The following is a 5,249-nucleotide window of genomic DNA, read 5'->3' as shown; positions in this document are numbered from 1 at the left end:
CTCAATGGGTATCGCTGCATGGAAGAGTTTGGGTTTTCTCTCGTGTGCCACGCCATAATGCTTTGCTGTGTGTTTGACGAAGGGGAGGGAGAGGAGAACTGGAGACTCCGAACGTTGTGTTGAAAATGAGGACGCCAAGAATCAAACTGAGTTCATGAATGCAAAGGAGAGATCTCATGGCCACGACTCTTCAAATCAGGACACATCAGCTACTTGTCTTTTTCCCCCCACAAGTAAAATAATACCAAGTAATATACGAGTAAATTAGATGTCACTGAGCTATAATAACTGAGTGAAATATGAGCAAAACAGGGTCTTTTTCCATATCTCTATAGTTTACTTCCTTGTCATTATAATGTGCTGTTGAATATAATCTACATCAGAACACTAATGTGGGATAAATTCACAAGTCAAATTGTTCCAAAAAAAAGTTTTGAAACCTTTGTGTCACAGGGATAAAAAGTAATAAACTATTAAACTTGAATATAAGGTGAATATCATCATCGTCGGTGGTCACTCAGGGTCGAGTATGATCGTCCTCCCTCTGGGTCCTTCTGGGTCTTCAGGTGGGCGTAGAGGCCGATCCTGGAGCCGCACAATGGGAGGACACCTGGGCGTGAGAGCTTTTTACGTGAAGCGGCTGACGCTCCTGCAGCCACCACGTGGTCCTTGGCAGGAGGTGGCCAGAGTCCAATGGCATGGAGAACCAAGACGATTGGGCACCACCCTCTGTTGCAGCCTTCACCCACCTTCACTGCCGTTGAGACCTGGAGACATCTTCCTCCAGTTCCACCGTTGAGGTCTTTGTTGGATTGCACTTCGCCTAGAACAGAGGTGGGCAATCGTATCCAGAAAGGGCCGGTGTGGGTGAAGGTTTTTGCTCCAACCAAGCAGTTGCACACCTGATCCCACTAATCAACCAGTACAGTCTTTGCTGAGAAACTTGATTAGGAGACACAGGTGTGTAATTGCTTGGTTGGAATAAAAACCTTCACCCACACTGGCCCTTTCTGGATAAGATGTCCCACCCCTGGTTTAGAACCTCCCCCCTTGACCTATCCGTCTTGGGGGACCCTACCAGGAGCCAAGCTCTGGACGGCATATATAGCTCCTGGGATCAGTAGTACATGCAAGCTTCTCCACCACGACAAGGTGGCAACCCAGGAGAAGATAAGGTGAATAACCATAGTAAAGATAATTCACCTTATATTCAAGTTTAACAGCTAACTACTATTTATCCCTGTGACACAAAGGATTTAAAATGTTTGTGTTTGGAACAATGTGACTTGTGACTTTATCCCCCACAGGGTTTGATATAAATTATATTTAACAGCTCATCATAATATCAAGGAAGCAAACTACAGATATAGAAAAGAACCTCTTTTACTCATATTTCAATCAGTAGTTACCACTCATCATAGTTGAGTGACATCTATTTTACTCGTATATTACTTGGTTGTTTGTGCATAATGTATGACCTTTTAATTTGGAGTTACCAAATTATATGTCAATACCTGGGCTGGTGCAGGATTCCCATGTGTCTTGGGAAAAACTGGACCCGGGAAATGACAAAATTGATTAAATGTCCCAGAAATACTATTGAGATCATGGAAAACTGCTAGGTTATGTTACATAATTTTATTTTCCCTTGGCATATTTTTACCGGCATTTTTAGTCGAAATGGCAAGTTTTTGACCATTGAGATTGCGCACGAGTGTGGAAATTTGGGTGGTCTTTTCAGTGAACTTTTAAAAGTTACACAGTCCATTTAGAAACTGTTGAGACTTCCACTGATAGGTAAAGTGTAACTTCTCCCCCAGGTCTGAACTTAACCTCACCCACTGCATACTTTTGTAAATTGCTAAAAAGTGGGCAAGGGGCTAGGGGGCTGAGAGAGGGGGAGGGGCTGAGCAGGGGGCGGGGTTTGGAACCGAGTGAGGTGAAGATGATGGGTTGACACAAATCTCAACTCAACCTCCATGTAGTTAGAATAGCACTCTCGTGGAAAATGCAAATTGCAAATGTACATAGCAGCGGTGTTGCTACTGAGGCACCGTCCTGCCACTGACAACCACTGCTGAGTCATATGAGGGTCTGGAGGGAAAGAATGCACTCTAGTGGGGCTTCTATAGCCATCAAAAGCACAAGTCCAAACCATCCATCCCATCCATTATCCAAGCCACTTATCCCAATTGGGGTCACGGGGATGCTGGAGCCTATCCCAGCAGCCATTGGGCGGCAGGCAGGGAGACACCCGGGACAGGCCGCCATGCCATCACAGGGCCCTATTTCAGCAGCTCAGATATAGTCTGTATTTCAAAATTCAATACCTCTCCCAGATCTTAAATCTCCTCACTAGATTTGAGGTTTCTGGTTGGTGTTCAGTGTTATTTATGTTGATAGTCAGCCCACAGTAAATATGTTGCATTACCGTAGCGATAATTATTCTTCATGATTTCTTCATGGTAAGAAACATTGCAATATTTGAGATGACTTAAGGTCTGAAACCATGCAAAAATGTGATGTGAACATATAGCGCATTGATACTGCCGAACAATACATGTCCATCGTTTTCCTAACTTTTCCACAATTTCTAAGCTTAAGGATTCAGTTTTCCAAATTCTTTTTCTAGACATCTCCGGATGCTGCAGCTTCGCACAGGAACCCTGACATTCACTTTGTGAGGTCTCAGATGTGCCCCAGAACACATAAAGTTGAATAACACAGAAACAGGGACTGACAAGTCCAAACCATCGCACCAAAACTGAAAATGATGAAATACCATAACTAAAACTGTAAGCTGAGAGGAATTCAAAAGGGTGATAGAAAATGAAACAAAGGCACAAAGTTGGCCAGTAAACTGTGAATGACGAGGACGGTTTCACCGACTATATAGTATACTCAAGGGCGGGGCTGGGCGGGGCCAGGGCGGTGGGTCGTCCACCTCTGATTAGAGGGCGCTAACATTCTTTTCGTATAGAAATGTCATGACGCAAGTAAGTCCCAGCCGGTCGGCTCTACGCCAGCATCGGCCTTGCGAGGTTCAGGGCTGATTTAAAACAGTAGATTGCGTGCTGAGCCATTTTCGACCCATGAAATGCCGGTTTTTATAAATTTGGTAAGAAATGTCAATATGATGTGTTTCATCACCGCACATTCATGCCATTCAGTTTACAGCTGAAAAACAGGTTTAAGTGTATAAGTACCTCTTTAATACCGAATAGGACGACCTTCTGTACGCAAAGGTCATGGAAAATGTCCTTGAAAAGGCCTGGAAAATTATTTCCATACAAAAGTGGGAAACTTGCGGTGCTCTTTTTGTGTGGCTGTTAAATGAAAAAGACCCTGAACCGACACCCCCGGCCCCCCATCTACTACTCACGCCTCCATCCCAAATAAAAGTGCAGATTTTTTTTATTTTATTTTACTTTTTTGCCCCCTCTGGGAGATTTCCTGTTCGCCTCTGCCTGTGAGAAATCCCAAAAGCGCTGTTAGTGCATGTCATTAAAAGCTTACAAAAATAAACCGTCTCTGGGAATTCAGACCATGCAGCAGTGAAGCAGAGGGGGTGGGTAATAAAAAATACGAGGGGAAAAAAAAAAATGGACGAGAGCGAACGCCAAACTGCGGAGCAAGGCAGGATTAGTTGGGGCCCCGGCGGCCATGCTGTTTTTGTGCTGGCTGCGGCCATAATCTGTTGGGGGGCCAAGGGCGAATGACACGTTCCCCCTATTCCGCCACGGATATATTCTGTGGCCATTATTATTACTGATATCCTTATCAACATGCAGCTCCATCCTCCTCCCCGTGGAAGCCAAACACAGGTAATGAAGGCAGGAGGCGGAGAGATAGGCCGGGCGCACAGGTGGAGAGATGTGTTTGTATTTCACCCCCGTATGACACGTTCACCCCGGGGATGGCAAAGCTTATATAATCCTCTGATGTGATAATAAGAAACATTCTATTAATGTAAATACACACTGCTCGCTACATCTGTCGCGCTCACACTTTCAACACGCGAGCCATCTGTGGGGGCCGAGCCATCGCCGGAAATCCCAGGAAGATTGCGGCACTGTGTAATAACATAAAACGATCCTTTTCTTTTCTCTTTTTAAAAAAAAATTTTTTTTTTTAAATAGTTTTGTTCTGAGGAGACTGTCCTCCACCAAAAAAACGGCCCCATAGGTCGTTTGTACAAGCGGCTTATTACGACCTACAGATACGTTTTAAAGTTAGGCGACCTCCTGCGGTCGTGCTGCCTCCAACCCATACGACCACATGGGTCGTATACCCTCTAATACGACCCACAGGAGCGTCTCCTAAATCAGCGCCCCTACCGGCGGCTGGAGATACGCCACAGATACTTTTCGCCTCTGTGCATTGTGGGTTTTTATCTACTTGTTGACGTCCTTTTTATAACGCCTCATAGACAGGCTAATAAAGGTAAGTGGTCAGTAAATAGTGACAAAAACAAACTGAGAACAACAGAATATGTAGTCAGTGTGTTTTTGTGTTGTTTCACCGTCTAGTATAGTAACTAAGATTGCTATTGGCCGCACGGCCGCTAGAGGTCGCTTAACTTTAAAACCTAACTATGGGTTGTAATAAGCTGCTTGTACAAACGACCTATGGGGTCGTTTTTTGGCGGAGGACAGTCTCGTCTATACTGTAACGACCACGGATAACTAGACTCACTAGCCCTCGGCTAACGGGTCAGACCCTTTAGTTGACTGGTTAACGTGGTGCGGGAGACCCGGGTTCGCGTCCCGGCTGCGGTGGTTCACTACACTGGTGTCAGAAGTGGGATGGTGAGACCGTGAGGCCAGAGGGAGTTGGTATTCTGAAGCGCAGGGACGCGCTTCCCAAAAGGGCGGGGGGGGGGTAGTGTAACGACCATGGATAACTAGACCCGGTAGCCCTTGGCTAACGGGTCGGACCCTTTAGTCGACTGGTTAACGTAGCCACCCGTGGCGCGGGAGACCCGGGTTCGCGTCCCGGCTGCCCCCCGAATTCTCTCCAGTACATTCCCCATTCCCCATTTTAAATGAGCCGGTCTCTTTATGGGGGCATTTCATATCTTGCAAGTTAGTTTTCTTCTCCCTCCATAATTGAAACATTCGCTGCAGAACGCTCCCCATAATGAACTAAATCAATTCAGCAAAATGCTCCCAAAGACCCGGACCGGCGGTGCAGGGGCAGAGGGGCGGGGGCGGGGGTATGGAGGGCTCCTTACAGTGAGCTTTCCAGGT

This window comes from Lampris incognitus, chromosome 2 (genome assembly GCF_029633865.1).
Source record: "Lampris incognitus isolate fLamInc1 chromosome 2, fLamInc1.hap2, whole genome shotgun sequence".
Lineage (NCBI taxonomy): Eukaryota > Metazoa > Chordata > Actinopteri > Lampriformes > Lampridae > Lampris > Lampris incognitus.
Note: the sequence above shows the minus strand (reverse complement) of the source record.